The 14,362-nt window shown below is 41.2% G+C and overlaps 1 protein-coding gene across 31 annotated transcripts in view; it reads left to right on the top strand.

Moving 5' to 3' along the window:
* PTPN5 (protein tyrosine phosphatase non-receptor type 5) overlaps window positions 1–14,362 on the top strand; it is an 81,989-nt gene that overhangs the window by 31,188 nt on the left and 36,439 nt on the right. For 2 of the 31 annotated variants that reach the window (XM_083839030.1, XM_083839026.1), the window contains one exon: window positions 4,026–4,061. The exons of 28 other annotated variants lie outside the window; for them this stretch is intronic. The gene's annotated coding sequence lies outside the window, so the exon portion shown is untranslated. Of the gene's footprint in view, window positions 1–4,025; window positions 4,062–10,491; window positions 10,563–14,362 lie in introns of all 31 variants that reach the window. One more of the 31 variants, XM_083839007.1, reaches the window with a different exon arrangement.

The following is a 14,362-nucleotide window of genomic DNA, read 5'->3' as shown; positions in this document are numbered from 1 at the left end:
GTTCCTGCTGTGCAGTTAGATGTAGCAGCCTGTGCATACCAGGACAAAAACCAGGTGGGACATAGTGGGATATTCCTTGGAATGAAATTTCTTGGCTTGTCATGCATACTAGCCCGGGCTAGTACTGTAATACTTCCCAACTTAGAACTTATTCTCAGGTTTTGTGCAGATGCAAGTATCATAAACATCCCTGTATCTTAAGGCCTGGAAGGCTGGGCTCTCAGACTGTCCAGTTTGTAGTAGATGATGCTCTCACAGCTGCGCCTGGTTCCTTAACTGTCAGTGACACACGGACACACATTTGTGTGCTGTATTTGCAGACATACAATTAAAGAAAGCAAAAGCATATGGTTGGCAGCAGCTTGAAAAGCCTGCCAGTCTTGGTTTCAAGAGCAACTGTGCAGTATTGTCTCATTATCTTTCAGTACAAAACAGACCCCATGTCTTTAAGCTATTTAAAAAAATATAGAACTTAGGCCCATCTTTTGAAAAAGGATTAAAGCTGTATAAAGTCCTGTTTCAGCAGGACTAAGACCCTGTGACCCTGTCTGGTTGGACTGAGAATTTTTGAAAATTTCCCTAGACCTTCTGAAAATCTGGCTCGTTGATGTCCTTAACTGTTTAGGGAGTGGTGCCCAGCATCATTTTTCCCACTAGAGAAGATGAATCAAAATCCATGTCTTATTTCTGCAGGTCTGCCTTTAAAATTTTCCCTGAGGAGCTCTCAGTAGCAATTGGGAAATGACAATTGCAGAGAAGTTTAAATAGAACTTCTCCTGCTTTGGAGTTTAGAGCAGGGACTTCCAGAGGAGAGGGAGGGAAGACTCTACCATAACTCTAAGGTTTAATCCTCAAGAAGAAGGAAGTTTTCAGTGTACTGCGCTCCTTGCATATGCTGCCTTGTTTGATTTGAGCTGCTGCCAGCTGCTGTTCTTAGTCTCCCCTCACTCCTTCTGCCAGGCTTTCATACTCCCCCTCCTGTGGGCTTTTCTTCTATGGCCTTGTATTCATTTTCCTTCTTTCATCTCTTCTCTCATCACATATTCTCATTCCATTATTCTTAAGCATGCTCATTCCTTCTTTTGTCCCTGTCTTCACCTTTATTTTATCTTTCTCTGTTTGTTGTTGCTAGTCTCTTGTCTATCTTGACTTTCATCTTTTATATTACCTGATGGAGAGTGGTTTTGTAGGACCTAGTTTAATGTCATAAAACAGATATTTTAGAGGTCAAAAATAACCAAGGGCCTATTTTAGGCATCTGAGATCCAAAACAGTTCAGTGTTTTTTGGTTCAGGCACCTTGTTACATACCAACTTTTTTTTTTGCATGCCTTATGGTCACTGTTTGAGTTGGTAGACTGATTGATTGATTAATGGGCAAACTATTTACATGGCTACATGCTGAAATAAACTGAAAGTCAGCCCAGTAAACATGCTAGTCGTTTTTGAGAACGGAACCTTGCTGACATGTGGCTGTTAGTAACGGTCTCAAACTGATTTTTGAGCTGAAGCAAACCTCTTTGGAAGTCTAATGTCTCATGTCATGGTATCTTAAACCCCCACTGCTGATTCATGCTGAACAGCCAGAAGCCAGCCTGAAAACAAAGTAAGAGCATCCATTCAGATTTTTACTTCCTGCCATTCCTTTAGCAACTCTGTAACATTGACAAGCCCTATTCTTTTGGAACCATGCTATCTAGACCTCTGCCTTAATAGTTTGCTGACTGAAGTTTCATGCCTTACTTATACCTGCTGGTACCATTTCTGTATCTAGCAGAAGGAAATGCAAGAAACCTCAATGAGAGAAGTATTTCAGTAAGTATAATATTGAGAAGAGGGTGGGAGGAGAATACCATCCTTAAGAATCAGAGGTTTTAATGATGGAATATATTCTTCATTGTGTCATAATTCTCTCTCAAAAAAGAAGCCTTGGGAACCTGAGACTTGCTTTATTTTTTTTGCCTCTTTTTATCTCTTTCCTCCCACTCATGATCTCTGATCTTTGTTAATCTGGATCTGCTCTTTATGTTCGTAGGGAAAATTTCTTATAAGAAAGAAGAGAGACTGCAAGGACTGAGAAGTTATCAAAGCTGAGGGAGAACAGGCATTGAGTTATGCCTCAACTGTCCAAAAGCAGTGAGGAGCACTCTCCCATCCCTGCTGCCTGAGAAGAGTTGTCAAAGCAGGGCTGATCATGGCCTGGTTTCACCTGGTTAGTAGGATTTGCACCTGCAGTGTGCCCTGTTTGGAAATCTGGTTGAATGTGACCAGGGAGTTAGCCATGTCCCTTTAACCACAAAATGTGCCTTCCAATCAAGATTTGGCTTTGATTGGGTGTTGTAAAAAGCACTCTATTCAAGCATGTTATTGAGGGAAGGGACAGGAAGGGGAGTCTGCATTGGTGAACCTTCCTAAGGAGCATCCAGATTTAACGGAGAAAAGAGAGATTCTGCCACTGCACAGGAAAAGCTTTTGGGAGGACAGGAGAGGAGCTGAGTAAATACTGACACACATGACTTCTGTGGGGTGCATTTTAATAACATCTGTCAGTTCTTTTAAAAGTACCCAGCTGGCTGTGGTTTAGCTGTGCATACCTCCCATACTTATTTCCCCAAATAAGGCATTGGCGTGTTCATTTCACACCTGTTCATGGACATGGAAACCCAGTAGACTGAGTTTCTTCCCATGTGCTTTGCTGTCTTAGTGTTCTGGTGGGCATCTGAGCTTTAATTGCACTATTCTGTTGAGGCTTTGTGTTGTACTGTATTCTATATAATTTCTTCTCTGAAATTGCACCCACCACTACGATATGTGCTCACACTGGGTTGTTAGACTGTTCTCACTATGGGATCTGAATGCCTCTTCACTGGAGTCTGTTTGGCTCCTTGTGTGCTGCACCCCATGCTGTGGTAGCAAGCTGCCTGGTTATTGCTACATTGTGATTCTTACTCTGCACACACCAAAGAACATGAGCGCTTATCAGGTGTCCTTAATAACATGAATCTGGCATGGCTTTATTTTCAACTCAGCTGTTAGGCTAAAAGAATGTGTTATTTTGAATAAAAAGCAGTTTCACCTGAAAGTAAATGGCCAAATGGGTTTTTAGTCCTGACAATAGAGGCCATTTGCTGTTGATTATTGCCATCATGGCACACTTTAAGTGAGAACAAACATACTAACCTCCTCCAATACACACAGGCCTTTTTTCCTAACAGATTTATTCATTAAGCATATGTTCAAAGACTACAACTATTACCACTTTTAAATAGAACAATTTTTTCATTGCTTTTCATAGATACAGTGCCACGGTGTTATGAAAAACCCATTAACATTCCAGATTTAATTAACTAATATATTCTATTAAAACTGTGCTGCTCCAGCAGTTGTTTCACAACAGGCAGATAAATACTGTATGTTTAAGACTGACTTCAAATGACAGTCCAAAGTTGCTCCTTGGCAAAGTCTTCAGCAGTCTGAATGCCTTTGTCTTTTCTGTACATGCCTGAAGAAGTGTCTCTTACCTCTGAGCCCAAAAATGGGGGCTGAGGTGGTAAGGCTGCAAGGCTTGGTTCTGAATTCCTTGCCAAGGCAGCATTCTTACTGAAATAGGTTAGAAATAAATAAATAAAAATAATCTAACCAATTTTGCAGGCTTTCAGGAAGAAGGATGACACTCCTGAAAGACACTAAGTGCCTTCCATTTTGTAGGTCTGCTGTGGGAGATAAAAACATGAAAGCTTTTTCAGAGCAGGTCATTTTTCTTTGTCGTTTTTGGGCAGGGGCTCTCAAAATGGTTCCTTTAGCACTCTGCGCACTGCCTGCTGCTGCTGTGTGCTTGCTGACTGTGGCAGGTTCTGAATCTCCTTGGCCAGGCCACGGGAGCCTCTGCCATTTTCCATAGGTGAAAGTGCTTGTGCAGCAGCTCTTGGGTGAAGCTTCCTTTGTTCTTGAGGCTTTTCTGTGTGCTGCTAAAATGCAATTCCTAGTTGAGACATGTATGACCTTAGTGATTCTGTGTCTTTTCAGTTGCTAAGACCACTTCAGCATCTGCAGAGATAAAAGGTCAGTACGCAAACTAATGTTGTAATTACCCTCCCCAAAAAAGTAGGACTTGTTATCTTCTTGATTCATCTCTTGTCTTTTGAGTCCCCATTTGGCATATCTGAAATAGATCACAGCTCTTCTACCTGAGCCGGGCGTAAAACGTTTCTCCTTGTCCATTCTGCTTATGATTTTACCAGGATAATTAATGTCATCTGCAGCATAAAGGACAAAGAGTGTGTTGCACATAGTTGAAACTGGGAGTCGAGAGGTGCAAAGAAAAAAACTGAGTGGAATCTGGCCCCTGTGGAAGAAGACAAGTAGGGTAGGTAGGAATGTTCTGCACTGGTCCTTAGGAGCTAAGAATGAGACTTCCAAGATCATTCAGTAGAGGTTTAACTGCTCTTTGTAGAAGTCAAGTGTGTATCTCAGTGTGGGAAGAGACTTCGTATAAGGCATTTGGCATCTCCGGTGAATGCAGACAAAGTGTTCTGGATAGCATAGTGGGAAGAGAGCTGTGTGGATGAGAAGTATCACTGGAAAAAGTCTTGCTTCCTATTGGCACATACGGTCACCCACACTATGTAAGGAACACAGTATGGATAACATTTGACTGCATACACTTCGAAATACATTATAAAATTCCTGAAAATACAGATTTAGACAGCTGGCACAGTAGTGTTCCAACATGGGAACAAAGCAGTGGGACATCTTGGGCTCCATGAGGACGTGTGGCCTTTGTGATTACTTGCATTACAAATGTTATGAAATCAGGAGCTCCTGAAAAGAGAAATGCTCTAATCGGGGCCTGAGAAAACAATTTTTTTAACAACCCTAATTTGTGTTGCACAGATGAGGTGGTAAAATGAATTCATGTCCTTTCATCGTCAGAACAGTAGATGGTGTGAGACCTTTAATACCTGTAGCAGTGGAAGGTTTTAACAGTGTACCTTGACAGTTCTGCCTCCTGCAAATACAGCAGATGTGCCACCTGCTTCCGTGGAACATCAAATCATATGCAAGTCCTTTCCAGAGTGATCTTGGTCCAAGGTATCTGAGAACACGTCCACTCTGATTGTTGGTGCACAGAACAAAAAAATTCTTAGGCTAGCCGATAGCAACCTTGCCCTGGAGCTGAAAGCAGCAATGCTGCATTGTTTCAGGATCTGGTTCCAAAATGATGTCTTGACAGCTTTGCTTATCAGCTTGTGGACCTGTTGGTTCATGTCAGCTCTTGCTAGATGACTTGGCATGAGGCAGTGGAGTATAAGGTAGTCACCTTCTCAGATCAAGGAAAACCTTGGGATCCAGGCTTCTGTGAGAGGTGTGTTTCTTTGGATTGTTTTATAAGAGACTGAAGCTCTTGACTGCAGGCAAGTGGTGCAAAAATGCTCCCAGAATAATTGCAAAGCTTATCATCAGCATGTGCTTTTTTTCTCACCTACTCTGACATAAATCCATAGCAACTTGTGCATGTCTGCTTATGTAGCTAGACGAAACATTGCCCTGTGCACGTTTCTGTCACTGGGAAGACGATGAGAAGGCAAACTGTTGGATTCTTTTAGTTAGCTTCTTAAGCTTTTGTGTATGTGTTGATGAGCACAGTACAGGAACCCTTAAAAACTGGACACAGAAACAAAGTGAGCTGTTACCTTCCTCCAGGTGCGCTGTTTGCTTTTGTGTTGTTATGTGGTCAATTAGAGAGGAGGAGAGGTTGATGGAAGTATTATGCTTAGCATGCATCTCAGCATGGCCCTAACATGAAGAGCCTGCAGTTACGGAGGTAGCAGAGCACTGATGCGGAGCAACAACCATTGATTGTGTAGCCTTTGCATTTGTGCCCATAATGGAACTGCTCTGAGTGGAAACGGAGAGAAAATGAAGTGTGGACATCCTGTTGCCAGGTGTCCAACACCCTTATCTAACCAAGCGCTTATTCTGGTGACTAAATGATAGCATCTGAAAGATACTGTTTTTTGAGGAAGCCAAGCAGTGCAAGCATAGCCTTTTTAAATCCATAAAAGAAAGTGAAATGCTTATAGTTGGGATGGTACCCTTGAGGCATATATAAGGTTTGTGGCTGAAGATGATTGTTGAGACTAGTCTTGATATAATTTACTCTGCTCAGGGAAGAGAATGTCATTGGAATAAATGTTGAATGTAATGGTGGCTATCCTAGATGTTTTTGCTGAAGGCTCCAGGGCATAAGATTTTAGTCACTTAGAAAAGCAGGCTGTGTCCAAATGGATGGCATCAAAATCTTCACATTTGAACTTGGCAGGAGGCCAGCGTATCACCCACCTGCTTCAAGGTGCAAGCTCTCTGATTCCCCAGAGGAGGAAACAGATGTAAAACATACAGGTCAGCAGGCTAGGAAGTTGCTCGAGAAAAATTAGAAACACGCAAGGGTATTTGCATTGCAGCTGCAGAAGTTCTTTACTTGCAAAAGGAAATATGCTTTATTTGAGTAATACAAGTGTGCTAATGCCAATATAAATGATAGTATTAATATTAAATACTTTCAAAAGTGCATGAAACTAGAATGCACTTTCTGTTTAATTTTCTAATTGACTCTGCTATCACAGAGGCTGTTTGGTTTTAAAGTAGCTGTTTTTTGATTATGCAGTCAGGCACTTTTACTCGTATCCTGTTGTTAAAGGCTAAAGGTACAAAAGTGATCATTTGGGTTTGAGCAGGGAGAGTCAGTTATTCTGTCTCAGAAAGAGGATTAAACTCTGGACATCTAAATCTGCCTCTTTGCTGCCCTGTTGACAATTCTCCCTAGCTATGTTTCTGTGCAAGGCAGATCCATAAGCAGTCAAAGCAGCAACTCTTGAACTACAGAATTGCCAAGCTGCTTTGTGGGTGTCAGTTTTCCCTGTTAAATGGAGTTTGCAGGCTCGGAATGATTTGGGGCAACCAACTCAGCTGAAAGTCAACTTGTGGTCTGTTTATAAAAGCTCAAGGCACCCCCAGAATTACTGCCAGGCACTTGAAAAACTTTCCCTGAAGAAAATAGTATAACAAAGAAATGTATTCTTTATATTAAAAGGGGAATGCAGTTAACTGTTAAGCAGTAATCAGAAGGACCTTCTGTAAGGGGTTTAATAGGAAAGGAGGAAAAAAAGCCTTGTACAAAAACAAAAGAAGCTTTGAATAGAGCCCTGATTGAAAGATGGCAAATGCTAATTATGTGTGGGTGTGATGGAAGTTAATATTCACTGCCTCTGCCCGCTGAGGGTCTGCATTCACTTTTCAAGAGCTGTAATTTGACACTGTATTTAATATTTTAATTGTTTTGAACCAAACACTGCTCTAGGGGCCCTAGCTGCCATGAGAAATAGCATATTCTTTAACTTGACAGGTTTCCCAGGAGAAAAGGAAAAAGGACAGTGCTTAACAACACATCCTTTGTTAAGACCTGTAAGCATTAGTAGATCTGTTAAGCATAAACCTCTTGTGTATTTGATTTAATAGTGGAACTATGATTTATATGGGGACAGGTGCATAACTAACCTTCCACTGGAAACTCAGAGCAACTCCCACATTATTAATGGAAGCATTGCAGTTTAAAACTAATATTGGAGGAGAAAGAGACCCGTGTAGATAGTACAGTAGCTATCATACACTTTGCATTTGGTTCCTTTATCTGACACTCTTATTGCTTCTGATGGCTTCTCCTGTTTTGTCCATGCTAAACTTGGAGGCCTGTCTTTCTTGAGCGAAGAGCCTGATGATTTTGCTTTCCTCTCACTCCCATGTAAGCAGGGCTTGCACCTGAGCTAGCCTTCTCAGTCAAGGGTGTTGTGAGCTGCGATGTTCTTGCAGCTCTTTCATGTGAATTATTACATACTAGAGGTTGGATGTGATGATCAAGTAAGTTACTTGCTCATACTCGTTGGGCTAGAGATATTAAGCAGTCAGTAGCACTGGGCAGGACTCTGTCTTGAGCAGCTGGTTTCTCCGAGGAAGGAAGAGTTTGGCAGCAGCACAAATGAGGTTTCTGAGTGTCACCCTTTGGTGGCAAGCTGCATCCTTCAACGATGTTTTCATAGACCAGAGTCCTGTCATGTAAAATAGTGCTTTCCAAACTCTTTTGATTATTTGGAACAACAAGCTTACAGAGGTAAGGAACTTGGAGAATGGCTTATTCTCTTTTCTGTATTTCTTTTCCCCCCAGTTATCATATTTTTTTCATGAACTAGTTCTTAAGCAACAAGAAGATGAGCCACGGGGGGGGGGAGAAGAGAGCTGATATAGGAAGACATATTAAAACAATTTCACTAAAATCTTCTCTGAATGGATTTTGTTTTTGCACTTCAGACCTGTAGAGAGCAAGCACACTTTCAAGCAAGTAAACTTGCACTGGAAGAATTTCTGAGAAACAGGGCCAAACATTAGCTAAGAACAGATTCTTTCTCACAGGGAAAAATCAGGCTCGCTTTCTGAAGTGCTAATTCTGCCTTATAAAAAAATTCCTATCTTGTTCTTAACAAGCCTATAGTTTTTCTACTGAATACAAGCCGTAGCATTAGTTTAAGAATTAGTCTGAAAATTAATCCTGGTTTAGTCTGCAAGTCAGTTTCAGAGGTGTATTTTTGGAACAGTTTAATAAACTGGGAAGCTTCTGGGCATTTCCTTCTTTTTAATGACTTAAGAACTGAAGTGTCCAAAAATCTAATTAGAGAAAAAATACTACCTTCATAATTTAATTAAATGTATATTTCTATTCAACTGTACAGCCCAATGTAATAGAGACTTGTGTCTGCTATAACCTTGATAAAACAAGTATCCCACCACAGATAGCAGGGTCCCTTCTTTACATTAAAGTTTAACAGGTGGCAGGAGATGTTGACTCCTGTTGTAGCTTCCATTAAAATCAAGCAAAGGAAAAGGGTTAAGGTTTTCTCTTCATATTATTCTGTTTGAAAAAGGATTGCAGTTGATGGACATTTCCACTGCTGCAACTCAGCTAAAGATGGCCTTAGGAACTGGGGTCTATCCAGAAGGTACTGTCACTTGTCATTGTGACGCTTCCCTGTGGCAGCCAGGCAATTACTACGCAGTGCCTGCTGGACTGTTGAAAAAGTCACAGCATCTTGAAAACTTTGAAGTTGGAGAAAAGGGGAAAAATCTCAAGGGCTGGTCTGAAGCCTGAAACTTGCGGAACAGAACAGCAGTGACCAGTTGGGAATCAGTTGAGGTCTGCAATCTGTTTGTTGGCTGGTCCCTTCTTGTAGAAGAAGAAGAGGGGGAGGCAATTTGTCTTGCAATCTGATATTTTGCTTCTCCATCCTTCTCTAGCAGCTTGCAGGCTTGCTCTTATATGTGACCCTGCTGTATCATAATAATGGTCCTGGGTGAACATGAACATTTTTTTTGACTTCACCTCTTTTTCTCTCCTCCCACCCATCCCAGATGAAGTGGCAGGTGGACTGAGTGGGAGCAGTGTGAAAATGAATGCAGAGAAAATGTGTGACTCAGCAGTTCAGCAGGGAGCTGCTGAGTGGAAAGGCAGCTATTCTCCTCACACGCTCTGGTATTGGGTTCCTGTTCCTCCAGAGATGAGAATAGGCCATTTATGGATGGAGTTTTGCAGCCCACCAGCAGGGAAGAGGGCTGCATATTCTTTTTAGCAGAACTTATCTTAAGTAGAGAGGAAAGTTTTCTCTCTAAATTGGTTAAGTAACGTTACCAGTAAAAGAGGAGAGGTATTGGACTAGAAATACATAGACCTTAGTTTGCTGCCTGGTTTGATCATGACTTTTCTGCGTGACTTTCCACCTTCCTTTCTTTTCTCTTGATGTATCTTTCCATTCTGGTAATCGGTTTGGCTTAAGCAGTGTCTGGACTCCACCAGCTGACCTTGAAAAGTGTAAATCCCAGTGCTCTTTCTGGCTAGTAGAAGGCACACATGTTCCTCTCTGTGCTTCTGTTTAAACAAACTTCAAAGAACATTTGCCTTCCTCAGAATTAAGGCTGGCTTTTTAGGTGCACTAACTGCCACTCACGGGCAAGCAGGCACAAAGGAAAATTGATGCTCTGTGTGGGTTGTCCTCTACTTCATAGGGGTAAATTAATATTTTTCTCAACTAATAATAGGGAGGGGCATTGCAGTGTCTAACTAAGCATTTTTGTAATGATACAAATGAAAGTTGAGACATTTTGTTATCAGTTTTATTCTTAAGGAAGGACTGAAGAAGATTTTTCTCTGTAAACTAAGCAACAGGAGGTAGGCGCTTTGTATCTGTGAACATGCTTACTAAAAGCTCAGTTTCAGATCTGTAGTTTGCGTTGTTGTCGCTGAAGTTTCCATCAACTTCTGTTCCAGAGTTTGATCTTTCAAAGAACAAATGAACTCTTTCCTTTCAGCTGATGCAGATGATACATGCACACACGCGTGCACACACAGGTACATGTAAGGTGCATTTGGGATTGTTTTTCTTTTCAGCTCTTCATCTTGGATACTTTCAGGGACTACATACTCTCCCAATCAGTGTTTTATTCAGACATTTGGAAAAGGTAAAGTATGGGACCGTTGGAAACAGTAATCAAGTAGAATAGTAGTCAGTACTGTATCATAATTGGGAAGGTACAAAAAAAAAATTAATAATGGAGGAGCCAGAGATAGATATGCCTTCTTAGTATAACTACATGTGTGGAACTAGCATTCCCACTGCTTTCAACACAGCTCATTAGATCTTGAGTGTAATTTTTAACATGTCGGATGAGTTAGGAGTGTAGAGAACATGAAGAAAAAACAGCCTTTCCCTCATGGGGAATTGTACCCATCAGTAAGAAGTTATGACATAGCTTCTGCCATTGTATTTAGTTCATGAATATCTGAGATTGGCTGGTTGTGAAGATCAGTAAAAGTTTGAGTTGTAGGTTAGTGGCTCACCAGATGGTTTCCTGTGGGGAGAGGAATTCAAGTCCACAAGTTGTTTGCAATGCAAATATGGCAAGTGCCCTTCCTTATACCCACTTCCTCCCATACCACTGCCGTGCAAAAGAAAAATTCTCTTGATCTAGAAGCTAGTTATTCTGTTTCCTTCATTTTCATACTGCAAGGTGTTGCAAGCAAAAGAGGATGCCCCATAAGGCCATCTCTTTGTACTAGCACTATAGTTCCATTCCTTGAGTAGAGGAGCTGTCTTTTTACACTCCAGCAGCACAAGCTGCCTCTTTGTGTATTCTCCGAGGCAGCTCATCCATGCTGGGTGTGTCTTGACAGCATCTGGACTTCCCTGAAACCAGTGTCTAATGACTTGCAGATTTAATGGGCTCCTTACCGGCTAGGTGAAGTACAAAACCAGGGTTATGTCCTGCATATGCAATTTCAGTGTATGTGAAAACAAGCTTTGCAGACCCCTATCAGTAGCATAAGTTCAGTTAATGTTCTCTAATCAATGGGAGGCCTTCCTAGCAGTTAGATGGAAATCTGAGACAGTGATTTCAATAGAGAGTTAGTTGCATTTTGAAACCTGAAGATGTAGAGGCTATATATGGATTTAGGTCTGTGATGTAAAGTGTTTGTAATTTTGCTTGGTGTTAAGTATTGCTATCATGTTCATAGTTCACAATGCTTTCTCTGGTCCCATTCTTCAGTGTAAATTCTTGTCAAGTACAGTCATCATGGAGATGTAAACAGGTTGACAAGGGTACGTATCTTCCTCACACCTAGCACAAACATGGGACAGTGCAGCTGAGCTGCTGCGGCCTGCTGACTGCTGCAGCTTGAGAGCTGGTGGTATAGTTGAGGCCCATTTCTCCTTCCTACTGTGTGCATCTAGCAGGTAGTTCCATAGAGCTTGTGGGTTGCCTGCCTGTACTGCCCTGCCCCCAAGCTACTTCTGCTCGTTACTGCCATGAGGACAGCACCCACAGTAAGAAGCATGGAGTGGTTATTCTTCCTGTTTTTTCTTGCTGGTGTCTGTCCTGTGTTTCCTATTTGTTAGGAAATACAGCCAGGATACATGGTTGCGGAGGTTGTTGGTTTTTTTTTTTTTTCCTGTGATGGCTCTAAATATGAATCAATTCAGTTACAGAGCTGCTGCTGCCTTGCCCACGGTGGCATTCAATTGATTTATGGTGTATTTGTTACTGCAAGGCATTGTCATCGTACTTCCATTACTACAGTGCCATTTAGTGTTCCAGTTAAGTCTGGTACTCCAAGTGTGTGGTTTTCTTCCAAGAGTGTTTCATTCTTCTGCCCTATCTGTACCCATATGCAGAGTCAAAAAAGAAGCAAACAACAACAAAAGAGAGGTAAAGGGGTTTTAGAAATAGATATATTCTGAGTTATGGAAGCGTACTGTTACCTTGTGAGGGGATGAAGAAGTTCCCCTGTATAGATCATTCCTTAGCAAATTGTTGTGCCATTTATTTTTAGCAACTTGCTCTGGTGGCCGTGTTTAGGGAAAGTATATGGGATGGGTGCATCGCTAGTTTGCTTCAGAAAGTTATTTTTCCCTGAACAGCAAGGATGATGGTCAAGTTCACAGTGCTGTTTTGAAATTCCGATTTTCTTTAACAAGGAGTACGCGTGATATAGATGTCAGAAACCTTTTAATTCTTCCTCCAAAGGGTTTTTCTAGCAAACTTAGCCCTGTGTCGAAGGAGAAGTACTGGTGGAACGTGAATTTCTGCATCATGGGACAGGGATTCAGGAGGCTATCACGTGGATGTTACATTTCACTGTCAGTCAAATCACTGAGAGGTGAGGCATAACTGACTCCTTCTGGATGTAGTCATTCTTGTCAGCTGTCTCAAGACCTTCCCGCTGACCTTGACATGAAAACTTTTACTGATGTCTCACTTGTGAGACATCTAATTTGTGCACTGAAGGAAACCCCAACCCATTATCACAAGCAATACATGAATGTAGGATTGTAATATGAAGTTTGAATGATGACTGAAGTATTGCTTAACACAGACATAGTTAAATCAATACAAAATCCTAGGTGGGCATCACTACTTTTGTTAAAATGTAATATTTTGGGATTTGGAATACTAAATTTTAGTGGACTTGTATTAATCTACCTTAAATTCTTTGTATGTCCAAGACATGATTCTTAATATATACATTTACACATATGAATTCTGACAGTTTTCCAGTATTTGAGTTCTTGACCTAGTGCCGCTGTTGATTTTTACTGTACTAGTGAAAACACCTGTTGGTAGCAGCTGAACAGAAGCAATTCAGCATAGCAGGAATCTGTGGCTCTTAGGTCCATAGAGCAGATCTCTACCTCATGCAGTAAAAAATAATTGATAGTAGAAGTAGTCTATTGTCCTTCACATAGGGCAGAAGAAGAACTTGACTCCTACAACTGTACATCTGTTGCTAGACAACACTGGAATACCGGGAATTGGGCTTCTTGGCTCTGGAGAGGCATAGATCCCCATGGTTACGGACCTAGCGCTCCCCTAACTTTGACGTCTTTGTTCCAGAAGGCATATGGTTAAGCGGCCTTACCGTCGTCATCTGGAGTCAGGGTTCTGTTTCCAGCTTAGACACGATTGGCCTTGTAAAATCTCAGGCTGTTACAGATATGAAATGAAGACATTCTATTTACCTGCTGTATAACAAGGTAAACAAGCTTTTCATCAGTTAAAAAAGAAGTCGTTTGAAATATGAAATATTATGAGTTTATGAGTACTAGTTGAAAGCTGAACTTGACATCTGTATTCTCTGGTTCCTTGCTCTGGTTGTCTTCCCAAAGATATTTTAGTTGTGCTTTGCACATATTTTATCTGGAGCTTCAGGAAGGTGCATCCAACAAAGGCCATCACTAGGATTTGGAATGACAGTAAAAGACTCATCAGCCATTCTCAGGGACTGAAGTACGTTATTTAATGCAGATGGAGGAAAAGTTGGACTTAAACCATGCTTGGTGAAAACGGATTAGAGACTCAAGCAAGTCATAATAAACTATGTAAATAGACATTGTTGTAGGTTTGTCTCAGCCACATGTGAATGCCTTTTGCATGGATGGCAAAAATAATTTCTGACATCAAGATTATGTCCTGGCTAAATTTCAACTTCCTGTTCCAAAACACAAAGTATAAGCATTCCACAAAAAGAGCAGAAAAGAAAATAGGCAAATAGTAACAAGGGGTTTCCCTTTGTTCTAGTCTAAATCCAATGAGACATGAAGCAGTCTGAAGAGTTGGAAACTTTCAAAGTTAACTCATTGTGGAATATGAAAATGAAGGCCAACATTGAAAGTATTAACTATAGTGCAGCCTTAACTATAGACATGACTGCTGTGTCATCCTCCTGGAGATCTTTGCGTCCAGCTCTGTGTAGCACTGTACCA

The sequence above is a fragment of the Anser anser genome (genome assembly GCF_964211835.1).
Source record: "Anser anser genome assembly, chromosome: 5".
NCBI classification, from domain to species: Eukaryota; Metazoa; Chordata; class Aves; order Anseriformes; family Anatidae; genus Anser; species Anser anser.
This window is presented reverse-complemented; position numbering and strand designations above follow the sequence as displayed.